Raw genomic sequence first — 17,457 nt, 5'->3', positions numbered from 1 at the left:
TAACACCATGGGAGCTGAGAGTGGGCAGTAGGGCTGGTTCCTCTGGTTCATTCCTCAGCACAATTAAAAGCAGCCTTAGGGCTGCTCTAAGTTGCAGGAACGTGTAACAAGCTTCAGCGGTTGCTACGCCAGCAGGGGATTGCTCGATACAGCTGTGCTCCAGCTATGTTCCCTTTCCCTGGCTGTGACCATGCCCAGACTCCTATGCCAGGTCTGGGGAGATGATGGTGCAGAGATGGCTGTGCCCCCATTTACACTCCTCTTTTCTAAGGCGCTCCTCTACCTGGGGTCCCCCAAGGACAGCAGAGGCGGGGACAGTAGAAGGTTCTCCAGCAGTACGGCTCCAGTGGAGTGTACGGCCAGGGAGTGGGGCCCACCTGACCTGCAGTAGGTGCAGAGGCACAGGGCCTCAGCAGAGATGGCGTTAAACTCCTGGGGATTCCCAGAGGTTATCCAGATTTAGAGGTATACTCTGAGCTTCATGTGCAGAGATGTGGTGGGGCAGGCAAGTCTTTCCCTCTCAAGGCAGGAGTGTTGGTGAAGAAAGCTGATGGAATCAATAGCAATGGGCATGGAGAACTGCACAGCACCTTTAAGCTCAGAAATGTTAGGCCTGAACCTAAACTGTCCAAGCACTGCTCCTAGATGGGGCCAGGCAGCCCCTTCCCGTATCTCATCTGACAAAGCAATGGCTGGTATGTCTGATAACTGGATTAGGAGCAAAAATGTTGTTCTTGGCAGTAACTCCACTGTATCTTCCTGTGCTATGATGGGTAGGCTGGTGTTCAAATGCATGGCTAGAATTTTGGCTATGAATTAACATGGGATATTTAGAAGGAGCAGAGGGTGAAAATGGCCAAGATCACACCCTTCGAAACAGTAACAGAGCGTATTGTGAAACGACTGGTCACAACAATGACTGTGATAGCTAGTGATAGGTGTCAGAAAATGGAGACTGGTAAATTTAATCAATGTAGTAGGTAGATGGATGATATATGCATGGCACTTTTGTAGCTGGCATTGCAAGATGTTTACATGCTAGATATGCTAAACAATCGTTTGGCCCTTTCTGCTTCGGCTACCATTCCAGAAGACATGCTTCCATGCCGATGACGCTCATTAAAAAAAAATGCGTTAATTAAATTTGTGACTGATCTCCTTTGGGGAGAATTGTTTGTGTTCTGCTCTGCCATATATTTCATGTTATAGTAATCTCCGATGATGACCCAGCACATGTTCATTTTAAGAACACTTTCACTGCAGATTTCATAAAACGCAGAGAAGGTACCAATATGAGATTTCTAACCAACCCAAGGTTTAAGAATCTGAAGTGCCTTCCCAGATCTGAGAGGGATGAGGTGTGGAGCATGCTTTCAGAAGTCTTAAAAGAGCAACACTCCGATGCAGAACTTACAGAATTCGAACCACCAAAAGAGAAAATCAACCTTCTGCTGGTACGATCTGACTCAGATGATGAAAATGAACCTGTGTTGGTCCGCACTGCTTTGGATTGTTATCGAGCGGAACCCAATATCAGCATGGATGCATGTTGTCTGGAATGGTGGTTGAAGCATGAAGGGACATATGAATCTTTAGTACATCTGGCCCATAAATATCTTGCGACACCGGCTACAACAGTGCCATGTAAACACCTGTTCTCACTTTCAAGTGACATTGTAAACAAGAAGTGGACAGCAATATCTGCTGCAAATGTAAACAAACTTATTTGTCTGAGCGATTGGCTGAACAAGAAGTAGGGCTGAGTGGACTTTCAGGCTCTAAAGTTATATTGTTTTATTTTTGAATGCAGTTTTTTGTACATAATTCTACATTTGTAAGTTCAGCTTTCATGATAAAGAGATTGCACTACAGTACTTGTATTAGGTGAATTGAAATATTCTATTTCTTTTGTTTTTTTACAGCGCAAATACTTGTAATAAAAAATAAATATAAAGTGAGCACTGTACACTATGTATTCTGTGTTGTAATTGAAATCAATATATTTGAAAATGTAGAAAACATCCACAAGTATTTAAATAAATGGTGTTCTATTATTGTTTAACAGTGTGATTAATTGCGATTAATTTTTTAAATTGCTTGACAGCCCTAATTGTTAGATATACTACAGGATAGGGATAGGGCACAATACTATGCAGGGCCTAGAATCCCAGAGTTTGAGAGACATAGATGACATCTCTCCACTGTCTCCCTCTTCTCCATCACATCAAAGATAAGCTGTTTGTCTTCACTGTCAAGACCCTTCAAAGCCTCTTCCCACCCTACCAATTATCTCTCATTTGTTATCAAGTTGTCAGCTCCCTCCTCCGATCAACCTGTGTGCCAGCCTCCATCACCCACTAGTTACATTTCCAAACAGGCCTCTTTGTGCTTTTTCCCATGCTGCCCCTCACACTTGCAAGGACCTCTTCAAAGATCTGCAAACATTATCCTCTTTCAAACTCTCTTCTGTGTGATGGCTACAGAAAACGTTGTATGGGTAGGCCGCTGTTGCACGATACTGCCAGCCTTTTATGCTGACCAATATTGTCTCAGTTTCCTGGCACTTGCTGATCTGTCGCCATTGTCATAAACAGATAGCTAAGGGTTAATGTCTCTTTCACCTGAAACACCTGACCAGAGAACCAATCAGGAAACCGGATTTTTTCAACTTTGGGTGGAGGGAATTGTGTGTCTGAGTCTTTTGTTTCTGTCTGCCTGCTGTCTCTGAGCTTTGGAGAAGTAGTTCTGTTTTCTAGTCTTCTGTTTCTAAGTGTAAGGACAAAGAGATCAGATAGTAAGTTCTATGGTTTCTTTTCTTTGGTATTTGCAGGAATATAAGTGCTGGAGTGCTTTGATTTGTATTCTTTTTGAATAAGGCTGTTTATTCAATATTCTTTTAAGCAATTGACCCTGTGTTGTATCATCTTAATACAGAGAGAACATTTGTATTTTTTCTTTCTTTTTTATATAAAGCTTTCTTTTAAGACCTGTTGGAGTTTTTCTTTACTTCAGGGAAATTGAGTCTGTACTCACCAGGGAATTGGTGGGAGGAAGAAATCAAGGGGAGAGCTGTGTGTTGGATTGCTAGCCTGATTTTGCATTTCCTCTGGGTGAAGAGGAAAGTGCTTTTGTTCCCGGATTGGGAACGGAGAGGGGGGAATCTCTCTGTGTAGTTTCACAGAGCTTGTGTCTGTGTATCTCTCCAGGAGCACCTGGAGGGGGGAAGGGAATCAGGATTATTTCCCTTTGTTGTGAGACTCAAGGGATTTGGGTCTTGGGGTCCCCAGGGAAGGTTTTTCAGGGGGACCAGAGTGCCCCAAAACACTCTAATTTTTTGGGTGGTGGCAGCAAGTACCAGGTCCAAGCTGGTAACTAAGCTTGGAGGCTTTCATGCTAACCCCCATATTTTGGACGCTAAGGTCCAAATCTGGGACTAAGGTTATAACATGAGTGGCAGTGGCGGGATATAGACAGAATCCAGAAGCCAGTAGGAATATTATATTTTTCTTTTCTCTGCTAAGGGCTTTTTAGCAGAGAGAAACAGTTGGGTTTAAAAGGGAACCAGAGAGAATTTTTTTTTTCTGCTCTCTCTGGCCGTTTGTGCCTTGCATGTTAAGCAAGAAGTCGTTAAGGACTATTATCAGTCTTTTGTCATACAATAGCCCTCCCATTAGGAGGCAAGTACCAGCACTTATATGCATGCAAATAAAGTGGTTTTTCTGGTTTCCCTTCATTGAACATTAGCTAGAGAGAGAAAAGGAAAAAAGCACTGTTGCTAGGCAGACTTCAGGAGGCAACAGAGAACCTGCAGTTCAGAGGATAAACACCGGAGGGCACCCCAACACAAGAAAACAGGAATCATGACTTCTAAGGCAAAAATGGAGGCTGAAGACCAATTCAGAGAAGCTGAACACAGGCGACAACTGGAAATAAAACAAGCAGAGATGGAAATAAGAGAAAGAGAAAGAGAGGCAGCCTACAAAAGAAAACTAGAAGAAGAAGAGGTAGCCTACCAAAGAGAACAGGCAGCCAAAGAGGCGGACCACCGCCGAGAAATGGAAAAACAACAAAAAGAAATGGAAAAACAACAAAAAGAGAATGAAGAGAAGGAAAAACAGAGAAAACATGAACTGGACTTGGCAAAAGCTGGGCTGCATGTGCCAGCCAACCCTAACAACCCGGCGCCAATTATTGCTCCACAGCACAGAAAATTTCCCACCTACAAGGCAGGTGATGACACCGAGGCCTTCTTGGAAAATTTTGAAAGAGCCTGTCTTGGGTACAGCATCCCCGAAGACCAGTACATGGTAGAATTAAGGCCACACCTCAGTGGACCTTTAGCAGAGGTGGCAGCTGAAATGCCTAAGCTGCAAATGAATGACTATAAACTTTTTCAAACCAAGGCCAGATACAGGATGGGGATAACCCCAGATCATGCCCGTCGGCGCTTCAGAACCCAAAAGTGGAAACCAGATGTGTCATTTCCCAAACACGCCTACTACATTGCAAAAAAACTATGAGGCCTGGTTAACAGGAAACAACATTCAAACCTTGGAAGAACTGAACCTCCTCATACAAATGGAGCAGTTCTTGGACGGTGTTCCTGAAGACATCACACGGTACATACAAGATAGAAATCCCAAAAATATCACTGAGGCGGGGGAGATTGGAGCCAAATGGATGGAACTGGCAGAAAGCAAGAAAGCTACTGTCAAGGGGAACGATTACCCCAGGGGGCACACAGACCATAAACCCTACAACCGAGGACAGCCAAAGACCCCACATACCACCCAAGTAAAGCCACAGATACCCTACCCTTCAACCTCACCAGTCTCCAGTAACTCACATCGGCCCAGTGACCCATCAGATGGAAGATGCTTTAAGTGTAATGAACTGGGACATATCAAGGCCAACTGTCCCAAGAACACCATGCGAGTGCAATTCATTACACCACCATCACCCCAAAGATCCCCAGGCCCAGATGCCTCTCAAATACCCTTGGAGCGAAGGGAAAATTTGAGAGTGGGCGGAAAGAAGGTTACTGCGTGGAGAGACACGGGGGCACAAGTGTCAGCTATCCACCAATCCTTCGTAGACCCCAAATTCATCAACCCAAAGGCCAAAGTTACAATTTATCCCTTCATGTCACAAGCTGTAGACTTGCCTACAGCTGAACTGCCTGTCCAGTACAAAGGCTGGTCAGGAATGTGGACTTTTGCAGTCTATGACAATTATCCTATCCCCATGCTACTAGGGGAAGACTTGGCCAACCAGGTGAGGCGGGCCAAGAGAGTGGGAATGGTTACACGTAGCCAAACCAGGCAAGCTTCCACACCCATTCCTGTTCCTGAGCCGTCCACAGAGGCCCCGTCTGTGTTACCAGAGACCCAGACAGAGGTAGTGGACCCGGATTCCATGCCTACCACTGAAACAGCCACAGCATCTCCAGTCCCAGGCCCGGAACTGGAACAGCAACCAGCACCAGCAAGTGCAACCACATCTTCAAACTCAACGCCAGAGGGTGCCAGCGAGCCAGAACTGGCAGAAGCAACAGACAGCCATACCCAAAAGGCTCAGCCAGAGCCTGAAATACCCTCAGGTGCACCAGCGGAGAGCGGTTCACCAGCAACGGAAACAACCCCATCACCTACATCGCTTCCAGAGGGACCAAGCCCGAGTCCACAGTCTGAGGAAGAAGTGGTGACCCCAGCCTCAAGGGAACAGTTCCAGACTGAGCAGGAAGCAGATGACAGCCTTCAGAAAGCGTGGGCGGCGGCACAGAGCGCCCCACCGCCTCTCAGCTCTTCTAATCGATCCCGGTTTGTTATAGACCAAGGACTTTTATACAAGGAAATTCTTTCTGGTGGACACCGGGAAGAATGGCAGCCGCAAAAACAGTTGGTGGTTCCAACTAAGTACCGGGGGAAGCTCTTAAGCTTAGCCCATGATCATCCCAGTGGCCATGCTGGGGTGAACAGAACCAAGGACCGGTTGGGGAAGTCCTTCCACTGGGAGGGGATGGGCAAGGATGTTGCCAAGTATGTCCGGTCTTGTGAGGTATGCCAACGAGTGGGTAAGCCTCAAGACCAGGTCAAGGCCCCTCTCCAGCCACTCCCCATAATTGAGGTCCCATTTCAGCGAGTAGCTGTGGATATTCTGGGCCCTTTCCCAAAAAAAGACGCCCAGAGGAAAGCAGTACGTACTGACTTTAGTGGACTTTGCTACCCGATGGCCAGAAGCAGTAGCTCTAGGCAACACCAGAGCTAACACTGTGTGCCTGGCCCTAACAGACATCTTTGCCAGGGTAGGTTGGCCCTCTGACATCCTTACAGATTCAGGGTCTAATTTCCTGGCAGGGACCATGGAAAAACTGTGGGAAACTCATGGGGTGAATCACTTGGTTGCCACCCCGTACCACCATCAAACCAATGGCCTGGTGGAAAGGTTCAATGGAACTTTGGGGGCCATGATACGAAAATTCATCAATGAATTCTCCAATAATTGGGACCATCTGTTGTCTTTTGTCCTATACTTAGCTTGTAAGTGCTCTGAGGCGTGGGCTGTCTTTTCATTCTGTGTTTGTACATTACCTAGCACTGTCATGTCCTGGTCTGTAAACCAGGGCTCCTAGGCGCTAAAGTAATACAAATAATACACACTAAGAGGAGGAACCACCCTCCCTCAATCTACCAGTTTAGTCTGCAACAACAAATCACCATCTTATGGTTATAGCATAGTCTCCCTATAGGGTTAAAGCTCTTTGAGTGCCTTCAAAGACATCCAGACATTAGCTTTAACCATATGCTCTGAATTCCCTTGGTTTGTAACACTCAGTTTTGAGATAATTACCTCACGGATGTATTTTATCTAAAATTACCAATATACACACACAATCTTAAATCCATTTTAACAGTTTGTCACAGACAAAAAGCTCTTGATGCTTCATAATAAGCATCAGAAATGTAGGTACCACAGTCTGTTTGGTTCTATAAACTTATACTTTGATATAGCTGTATATGCCAAGGTGTGTGTATGTGTGTCTATATATACGTGTGAGTTTGTGTGTGTTTATACACACACATATCTATCTATCTATCTATCAATCAAACCGGGAATTTTGGATGCCAAATATTGAGACACCTTAAAGGGACCTGCTGTTCTGAGAGTGGGTATTCAACTCTTTCTGAAGGTCAGGCCCCTTTAAAAGGGGTTTAAAGCTGGGCATCCAAAAATCAATAGTCATGGCTGAAGCCTTCACCATAAAGGCTAGGGGAGAATTATTCCATCTTTAGAAGCCTCAGGATATGGATTCCTCCGCTGACATAACTCCGCGTAGCTCTGCTGAAGTCCGTTTGCACTACCTACAGTTTTGACTCAGTAATTTTTTTAGCTGCCAGTTCCTGCTCAGCCAATTTACAACAGCAATGGTTTCCTTTCAAGAGTTCCCTTTAGTCTGTATTTTTCTGGCTGCTCTTGATAACGTGTTTGAAATGCTACTTGGTTTGTGTAGCTATCACAGCCCGGTTGTTTCACTAGCTTGACTGTTCAGTTTTAGTTCTATGGGGTTATAGCAGAGGTGCTGTCCTTGGGGACGCCAAATGGCTTGGAGACTATGAAACACCCATCGGGGGTGACCTAAACATCTCTGCATTAGGGGAGTGCCGATCATGTAGCTCACATGCCCGTGGGTTCTGGGCATAGTACAACGTGATCAGCAGAAGCCCTGCAAGAAAGGAACACAGTTGTTTGGGAACTCAAAGAGCACAGTTCTCACAGGTGTAGCCCCCTTAAGTGGATTGTTGACAGTGGGGATTGAACCCCAGGCTGTCTACATCTTCACATGTGAGCCCCTATTGCCTGAGCATGGCCCAGGCTGTAGGCAGGCTCCTCAAAGTCTCAGCCCCAGCCATCACTAGAAGGGGACAGAGCACCACATCAAGTGGCCATGGCTTACATAGGTAGACATTTCAGGGGTGGGAAGGTTCAGAGAATTAGGGTGATGGGTTGCGGAAGAGCAGAGCAGAGGGTGGGAGAATAAGAAAGAACGCGCTACAAGGATTATTTTTGTGGCTGTTACTTGATATGTTTATAGAAGACAGAAGAGTCCAGCACTTGCTTACCTCCTGTACCTACTGAACTCAGGAAATGCATTTTACAGGTGACACACCGGTCCAATGTTTTAAAATATTAATGTTTGACACCTGGTTTGATAAAAACAAGTTGTTAGTTTCACTAACTAATTTACCAACAACTAATCAGGAAAGAGATCTTGGAGTCACTGTGGATAGTTCTCTGAAGACATCCATCCAGTGTGCAGCAGCAGTCAAAAAAGCAAACAGGATGTTAGGAATCATTCAAAAAGGGACAGAGAAGAAGGTGGAGAATATCTTATTGCCCTTATATAAATCCATGGTATGCCCACATCTTGAATACTGCATACAGATGTGGTCTCCTCATCTCAAAAAAGATATACTGGCATTAGAAAAAATTCAGAGAAGGGCAACTAAAATGATTAGATGTTTGGAATGGGTCCCATGTGAGGAGAGATTAAAGAGGCTTAGAAAAGAGGAGACTAAAGGGGGATATGATGGAGGTATATAAAATCATGAGTGGTGTGGAGAAAGTGAATAAGGAAAAGTTATTTACTTGTTACCATAATATAAGAACTAGGGACCAACAAATGAAATTAATGGGCAGCAGATTTAAAACAAAAGGAAGTTCTTCACACAGCGCACAGTCAACCTGTGGAACTCCTTGCCTGAGGAGGTTGTGAAGGCTAGGACTATAACAGGGTTTAAAAGAGAACTAGATAAATTCATGGAGGTTAAGTCTATTAATGGCTATTAGCGAGGATAGGTAAGAAATGGTGTCCCTAGCCTCTGTATGTCAGAAGGTAGAGATGGATGGCAAAAGAGAGATCATTTGATCATTGCCTGTTAGGTTCACTCCCTCTGGGGCACCTGGCATTGGCCACTGTCAGTAGACAGGATACTGGGTTGGATGGACCTATGGTCTGACTCAGTATGGCCGTTCTTATTTCTTATGTTCACTCAGTTTCATAGAAATCACCAGAAAGACCACATCCTGGGTGTTATAGAGAGGCTCACTTTAATAAGGGAACGCTCTTGTTACATAGAGAGATTTGATGATTATATTACTGCCTAATGTTTCTCTAAACAACCACAGAAAATAAGCTCATGCAGTAATGATTATCATGTGTCTGATATTTACATGGCAATGATTTGTAAGCCTCTTAAAACGTCCTAAAGAGCGAAAAAGAGCATTTAAAAATCCTCTGCCAAGTGCATCACAGCTAGATGCCGCAGTGGGTGCTTATTTCATATAGAATATATTTCCACTATGTTAACTTGTTACAGCTATTTTATACAGGGAGTTTTAGTGGGATGCTTGGCTAAGCTATTTGACCAGATGTTTTCTGCAGAGATTTGTATGTCTATAGAGCACAGCTAGGAGGACATTAGTGGCATGTTCCTTGAGTATAGATCAATTGAAACATTAAGAGGACAGTTGGAGAGAACATGCTGCTGTGAGAGCAGGGTACATACTGTACTTTGAACATTATTGCACGTTTCTGCTGGCTGAAAGGAACGGATATAGCCAGTAGTTTCTCTTTTGGAACCAAGTTACTGAAGCGATATATTGCTTTTCTGTCAGATGCCTAAACTCCTTGGATGTTATTTAACTTCCAAAAAGACCAGAAAACTGATGCTTTTGGATTGTGGGCTTCTGAACATTTTTCAGGTGAATAGTTTGCCAAAAGTGCAGTTTTGGTCAACCCAGAAGTATTTGAACATTTGACACAGGTAGGTCCGGCTGTTCACAAGAGGGCCAGAGGATGAGGAAGTGGTGATGGTGGATCTGTTGCTGCTCTCATTTGCCACCATAGCTTTTGGTCCAGCTGATAGGGCCCTCACCTAAGATGGGGAAGACCCAGGCTCAAATCCCTGCTCTGCAACAGATTTTTGATTGACCAGAAGTTCTGAAATTTTTCACATACAGTTTGACCTGATCCAAAAACTTTGATTTTTCAGCATTGCCACCAAAATGAAAAATCAGTTATTCTCCCAACTCTAGTATGACGTGCCCTGGAGACAGAGGTGGATGGGCGATGGGAAAAGGATGGTGTTTAAGGGACACATTTGGCAGGATCTCATTACAGCAGCCTTAAATATGCAACTCAGTCAGTTCACAACCTGACCAGAGTGAGGCTGATGAGTGCTTCTGTCACAATGTCTGAGGATGCTGTTTCTGGCTTGAACCTTCATGCAATATCGGTACTAACTGGAGTTAGTGCATACTCAGAGTGAGTGTGAAGCAGATTGCTGGAACTCTGCTAATAAAAGAGCATTTACCTTATGCCTGGGCTACAAGATGTTTGGGAGGATGATGGGTTTTGATTCTAAGAATGAAGAGATATTGTTGGGTCTTTTCATACCACTTTTTCATTGTGATGACACCATTGTCCATCTGCTAAGCAATAGCTGATCTCTGGTGCCACGCTCTCTGGAGGAGGAGACATGGAGACGGGGAGTTTTGCCACTGATGCTGGTTAGGTTGCTAATTTTCTAATTGCACAAAACCGAACACCTCTGCCCCGCTCCTTCTCCAAGGCCCCACGTGCTCACTTTATCCCCACTGAAAGCTGGACTATTTGAGGCTAGTTCCTCGGGGAGGGGAGAGGGCACCCCACCCGCACACCAGCCAGATAAGCTAGCCCAGTTCAGAAGGGAGGTCATACTTCCCTCTTTCACAGGCTAGCACGCACCCTTCCCTGAAGAGAAGAACAGCATCCTGGCAGGTGCTCCTGCACACCCCCTCCCCAGAGGTAGCATAAACTCTTTGTAGGAAGCAGAAGCAGAAGGTCCACTGCATTCATCACAGGAGCACAGAGGAGAGGTATTTGACTGGTAGGTTAACTGGGTGACTGCAGGCCCAGCACAAGAGGTCCGTTACACAAGCAGGAAGTGGAAAGACGCAACAGCAATATTAACAAACTGGTTAACATCAACACCTGGCTAAATCCTTGGGACCTTTTAAAGAAGAGACTGGCCCGGGCTGGGAACCCAGTTCTCCAACATGCCGCTGAGCACAGCAAGGGAGGATTAGCAGTGAGTTAACCAGTATGTTTTGTCAATGTGCTTTTTCGTTATGTCATGTCCTGTGGTTCCCTGGTACAGATCACACAGCTGAAGCGGAGTCAAACGTTACCCAGAGGCTAAGCTGGGAAGAGGGAGCCTTTGCACTGCCTCCAATAAGGGCCACTTTGCCAGTGGTGTCTTTATGGCAAAAACAGTTTGCGCCAGCAAAAAAAGCCCCGTGAAGCGTCCATCACAGTGGAGGTGAGCGTAAGGATTCTGGCAGGGAGCCATGAGGCGAGAAATTAGCACACCCAGAAAGGGAAGAGGGCCAGGGAAAGGAAGAGCGTACCAAGGCTTTCAAAGTGTCTCCTCCTCCACAGATGCTGAGCAGGAGCAACATCTCCTTCTGCAGCCATGCACCTCAAGGCTGGGCCATGGCACTTATGCTGCTGCCCTGCACTGCCCCAGGAGCAGCAATAAGGAGACTGTGCCTCAGGCCGGTGCTGCACCTTGCACAGTGGCGGTGTGTGCAGTGGATAGTGCTGATTCCTCCCAGTGGACAAGGAACACACAAGAGCAGGCAAAGAGGGCAAATTCTTTCACTTGTGAGAAACATCATTTACTCTCCTGTACAGACCCTGCTTGCATTGCCTGGTCGGGGCTCTAGGAGTGACTTGCAGCCTAACGATCCCTATGCCAGGGCATAGCCTGGTGCAGGGACCAAGTGGAGGTGGGTTATGGTTCATCTATCCTGGGGTAGAGGGTGCCAGTCAGCCCCCCGCACTGCTTAGAACTACCCTGCCTTGTGCCTATCTAGACGTGACCATGTCTCTTGCTGCACCTAGCACACCCCTTGTTCCAGGGGCTCTCTGTCCACTGCAGTGCAGTCTGTGCTGCTGACCAACACCAGGTGAACCAGCCCCAGAGCGAGCCGTGGTGTTCAGCTAGAGAAGATTGAGATGAAGGCCCCTTGAGGGCATGTCTACACAGCATTTTGGAGAGCATCTCCCAGCCCTGGCCTAAAAGGAGAAGTAGGTTCAAAGTGTAGTTACTAACTAAGGGGCATTTGGGGGTAGGGATAGCTCAGTGGTTTGAGCATTGACTTGCTAAACCCAAGGTTGTAAATTCAATCCTTGAGGAGGTCACTTAGGAATCTGGGGCAAAATCAGTACTTGGTCCTGCTAGTGAAGGTAGGGAGCTGGACTCAATGACCTTTCAGGGTCCCTTCCAGTTCTATGAGATAGGTATATCTCCATATTATATTTAGAAGTTAGGGAGTTGAGTCTTCACTCTGGCCTTCTGGCACCAGAGTCAGATGGAGAGAGGCGCAGCTCTGTCTGGCAGGTCAAGTGTACATGTGGGTTCCTGGAAGCGTGACTGGGAAAGTCACACAGGCCAAAGGCCAGCATTACCCATGGTGGGAGAGGAGAGAAAATGTTACTGACACAAATCTAAGAACATCTACTCTGCAAAGCTGCTGGGGAAAGAGCTCAATCATAGTGCTGGGGAAATATCTGCAGAGCACACAGCAAGCTGTGCCTCAGGGCAGAGGCCGGAGCTGGGGCAAGAGAGATTGTAGATCAGGGCAGACTTCCTGCCTAGTGGCATATCATCAATTACCTTCCTTCATTGTTAACCTTTTGACCATGGCTAATAGAAGCAATGCCTCAGGACAATGCTGCAGTCATGAGAGAGAAAGTGGGCTAGTTGCTGCTAGGTCTAACCCTTCTTCGGGACACTACCACCACATGGCCTGGCCTTCACAAGCTGAGAGCACCAGGCTTCACGGTTGGAGCTTAGAAGTTCCAGCTCATTTGGAGGCCTGGGAAAAGCAGTGGGGGAGCAGGAAGCACTTTCACAGCCAGTGGACACTGCTGCTGCTATCACAGATTTCTCTAGATTAGCCCCTGGCTCTGGACTCCCCCAGATGAAGTTCATGGGCTTTGCTGACACTTGCTTTTACCTACTCACTTTGCCACCAAATGACTCTCCCATCACTTTCCTATGCCTCTCTTCCCCACTTCTCTTCTCTATGCTGATGCCTTTCACATCTCTTTCCCCCCTTCCCCTGTCACCTACTTTCCCACCCCACACAAAGAGAGTTAAACAATTAATAAGCAAGCATAGCTCACACCCTGGGAATCCAGGACATAACTTTATACACTGAAGGAGCGCTGCGGCAATTCAGGCTAATCTACCACCAAGCAGCAACCCACCAACACACTTAAAAAAGCTACAAATCCTCTTCCCTTCCTTTCAATTCCCCTTCCCCAGGCCATTTTTCTGCTGGCTTCACCTCTAATGGCCAGCCTATATAAGAGGCAGCTACTTCAGCCTGTAACTTGTTTAGTTCAATTGGTAGAAGCTCATTGTTTTAATCACTAAAGGTTCCAAATTCAAACTCTACTCACAACCCAAGCCCAATGGTTGTTACTTCCTGATTTCACCTCAGGGTATTAACAGCTGGTATTTCCTAAGACACAGGATCTGGCACTAGAACTGTGCATATGTCAGGAGAATACCCTGTTGTTACCATGATCTATCCAAGTTTTTTTGTTTTTTTTTTTATACCCACACATTAGGGCCCTGTGCAGCTGAAGGTGTGGGAAGAGAAAGAAGGAAAGAAAATGAGTGTGTTCCAGGACAAAGGAGTTAAAATGTACAGCTATTTCAATCTGCATCTGCAAAGGATTTTTTCTTGCTTCCAACTGTCAGACTTCAAGTGTAAAGTGCTGTGCTCCTGTATGGACATTTGCTTTCAATTAAGGAAGTTAAATCCTGAACTGAAATAAAATGAGGTTACAATATTTACCAGACACAACACATACAAGTTGAAAGTAGCTGCTAAGCTAAGGTTATTTGCTCCCTGGTGTTACCTTCTCATTTTAAGTTTGAAGTCCAGTCAGAACAGAGAGACTTGTTTAGATAGCACCAATGATCTTGTATACAACAGAGGTTCTCAAACTGGGGAGCGTGCCCCCAATCTGAGGGGGTGTGAGAAGTTTTATGGGAGGGGCGTCTGCTGGCCAGATGCCCAGCTCTGAAGGCAGCGCTGCTGCCAGCAGCAGCACAGAAGTAAGGGTGGCAATACCATACCATGCCACCGTTAATTCTGCACTGCTGCTGGCAGTGGCTCTTCCTGCAGAGCAGGGTGGTGGTGTACATACTTGTGCGGTGGGAGCAGAGGAGGGGGCCATAAATGACGACAGACGCAAAGAAGGGAGGGGGAGTGATCAAATAGGTTTGAGCACCACTGAATTATACAAGAATCTGTTGGTGATCTTCTGGCGTCCCACACAACTTTACATTTCTAGGTCGCCTGCAATTGGTATGATATGGCAAATATTATGTCTAGCGGGTTGTTATCGATCTGAGTGATTTAAAGCTGGTAAAAAGATTGTCATCACATTGCTTGAGGAAAAATTGGTTTTTCAACTGTATGGAATTTTTGATGGAAAATGCCTGTTTTTAAAAACCCGAATCCTAGATTTTAATCAAATCTGAAAACCAATATTTTTTTTTGCCCCCCTGCAAAAATATTGGGGGGGTTTCAGTTTTGACTGAATCAGAAAGATGTTTGATGAAAAAGGGACTAAAAAGGAAGGTGTTTCAGTTGAAATTTTGTTGAAAGAATTTCCTAATCAGTTCCAAATTACTATCATTTGAAAATTTAGGCCAGAAGTGTGTTCGATTTTGCTTTAAGACCTTTCAGTCATGCCAACATGGAGCAGGAATTACTGGTTACATGCCATAACCAGTGGGAAATCAAGGTGAGCAGCTCACAAATATGCTGTAGGCTGTAATCTGATCACGTAAATTATTCATACAGATGTTAGACAGGCATTTATTTGATTTGCATTTAAAATCTATTGGGTGATTATGCTGAAAGAATACCTCAGTAACAATCTGGATCTGCAAATGATTCCAGAACTAAACAGAGAGAAAAGGTTAAATTCACTGTGTATGTTATTCATAACCAATAATCCGACCTGCTCCAATACTAATCCAAAATCCATGAAACAGTTCCCATGTTGGCATGGTCTGTGTATTGCACTTCTACAGGACGCACGGGCAGGTGCAGCTCCTCCTTGATGGGAAAGACGCCTAACGCAGGAAGTAACTCTGAGCACATTCAGGGTGGGGTTGTGCTTCCTGCGTGGAAAGAGAAGAAAATGTTTTTTCCATCAGTAGCACCAGCAGCATGAGGAGCTGCCTCTGTGATCTGTATGTAGCCCAGTAATAAACACATGTTCTGTTTACTGAGCTCACGCCTTCCTTCCTGGGGCGCTGCCTATTTGTGCTAGTCCACCAGTCTGATGACCATGAAGTCATGCAATGCTCATTTGAAACTAATGCAAAGATTCCTGTTGAGTTCAATAGGCCCAAATTTGGCATGATTTACAGCGGAGCTAAATACCACTTAGTGTGTTCAGTACCCCACTTAGTTAACGGTTAGAACGAGCCCTTGTTCAGGGCTCTGAATATGGCATGATGCATAGTCATGCTGTTCCAGGGAGGAACTGACTCAGAACTGCCTCCTTCTGGGGATGGGGGGTGTAATTTGCTGCTCCCTTTTACAGGGTGTAGCATACTCCCCTCCCAGCTGGGAGCTGAGGAAGCACAGCTAAGCTTTGCCCTGGCCTGGTACCTCTCCATCCCCTCCTGGCTCAGGGTGGAGGACCAGCCACTCAACCCTTTTTTTCCCCTCTGGACCCAAGGTCTAGGGACGCCTAATATGGCCATCTGGGTGGTAGGAGGTTTTCTTTGCTGCATTAGAGCCATACACAATATAGCCTGAAATGACTACCGTATATACTCGTTCATACTCCAAATTTTTTAGTAAAAAAGGGAAGCACCAAAGAAGGGGCTAGGCTTGTGAATGGGGATAGAGAGGGATACAGCCTCTCCCCACAACAGAGGGAGCAAGGAGAGGCAGCACAGCCAGTAGAGCCAGAAGAGAAAGGTCTCTTTGCTTCTAGCCACGCTACTCTCCCCCCAGCCTCCGAAGCAGCTGCAGCTCCAGGGCTGGCAGGCTGCAGCCTTGCTGCTCGGCCCTGCTCCACAGAGCAGGCTGTGGCCCCACTGCCCAACTCGCTGGAGCACGCTGCAGCCGTGCCGCCCCACCCAGCCTGCCGGAACATGCTGCAGCCACACCGCCCGGTCTGGCCCGCCGGAGCAGGCTGTGGCCGCACTGCCCAGCCTGCCAGAACAGCTTCAGCCAGGACAGAGACATCCTCCCCTAGCCCTTCCCAGATAAGGTGGGAAAGGATAGAATGGGGAGAGTGTGGGGGTCCTGGGCTAGGAGTGTGGTCATGTGGGGGGTGGTCACAGGAGTTGCTCCCCTGATTCCCAGCTTCTCCCCCCAAAAAATTTCCCCACCAGTTGCTGTCCCGGCCCATCAGGGTAAGCAGCTAGCACTCCGGGACGCTTTGTTTACTTAGGTTTACCTCCGTGCCTGCGGATGCTCAAGGTAAACAAACCATCTCAGCCGACCATCGGCTTATCCTGATGGCCCAGGGGCCAAAGTTTGCTGACCCCTGAATTATAGAGTCACCTTATGAACGGGTTATAAACATTTTCCATTTTTACTTATCCATCTTGGATATAAGCTTATAAATGAACCTGCTTATGATCGAGTATATACGGTATGTTACCCTTTATTCTTATCATTGCACTGAAGTTTTCAAAATCACCTATGTGACATAGGAACCTAAGTTACTTTGGAAATAGGACTTAGGCTCCTAAGTCACTTTGCAACATTTGAACACTTCAGCCAGGAAGTATGCTTCTTCCAGTGACTGAATCCCGTGTAACTAAACACATGTAAAGAGATCCAGGTGGGACAGGGGACATCCGAGTCTCTGCTCTGCCAGATTCGAGGCAGGTATGTGACCCTGGGTTTCCCACATTCCAGGAGAGTGCCCTCCCCACCAGGCTGTATTTGGGAAACCGTAACTCCCCTCTTTGCAAAAAAAAAAAAATATATCCAAAGGTTTGGTTTCATCCCAGTGTGAAACAGCATTTTTTTTGAAATCTCAAATTTTCATGGGATGGGAAAGCCATTTCCTGCCCAGCTCGAGTTCAGACTAGAAGGTGTTTCTGAACTGTTCACTTTACCTATTCTACAGAGACGTTGCTTAGTTGGTTACTTGAGTTACATGGTATCGTTTCTGCTTCTTGGTTGGAAGACTGTAGCGGGGCAATAACCCCACTCCTACCCTGAAGGGCTTAAAACAGCCCAGTGAGAGGGCTGTGGTGGGGAACCAGTAAGTCTGGGCTGATTGGGGAAGCAGCCGCAGCTGGGCCACACCCCAATCAGGCCACAGCTGGCCCTATAAAGGGGCTGCGGGGCTGGAGC

Source organism: Gopherus evgoodei, chromosome 11 (genome assembly GCF_007399415.2).
Source record: "Gopherus evgoodei ecotype Sinaloan lineage chromosome 11, rGopEvg1_v1.p, whole genome shotgun sequence".
NCBI classification, from domain to species: Eukaryota; Metazoa; Chordata; order Testudines; family Testudinidae; genus Gopherus; species Gopherus evgoodei.
The sequence above is the reverse complement of the archived record's forward strand: the minus strand, read 5'-3'. Positions refer to the sequence as shown.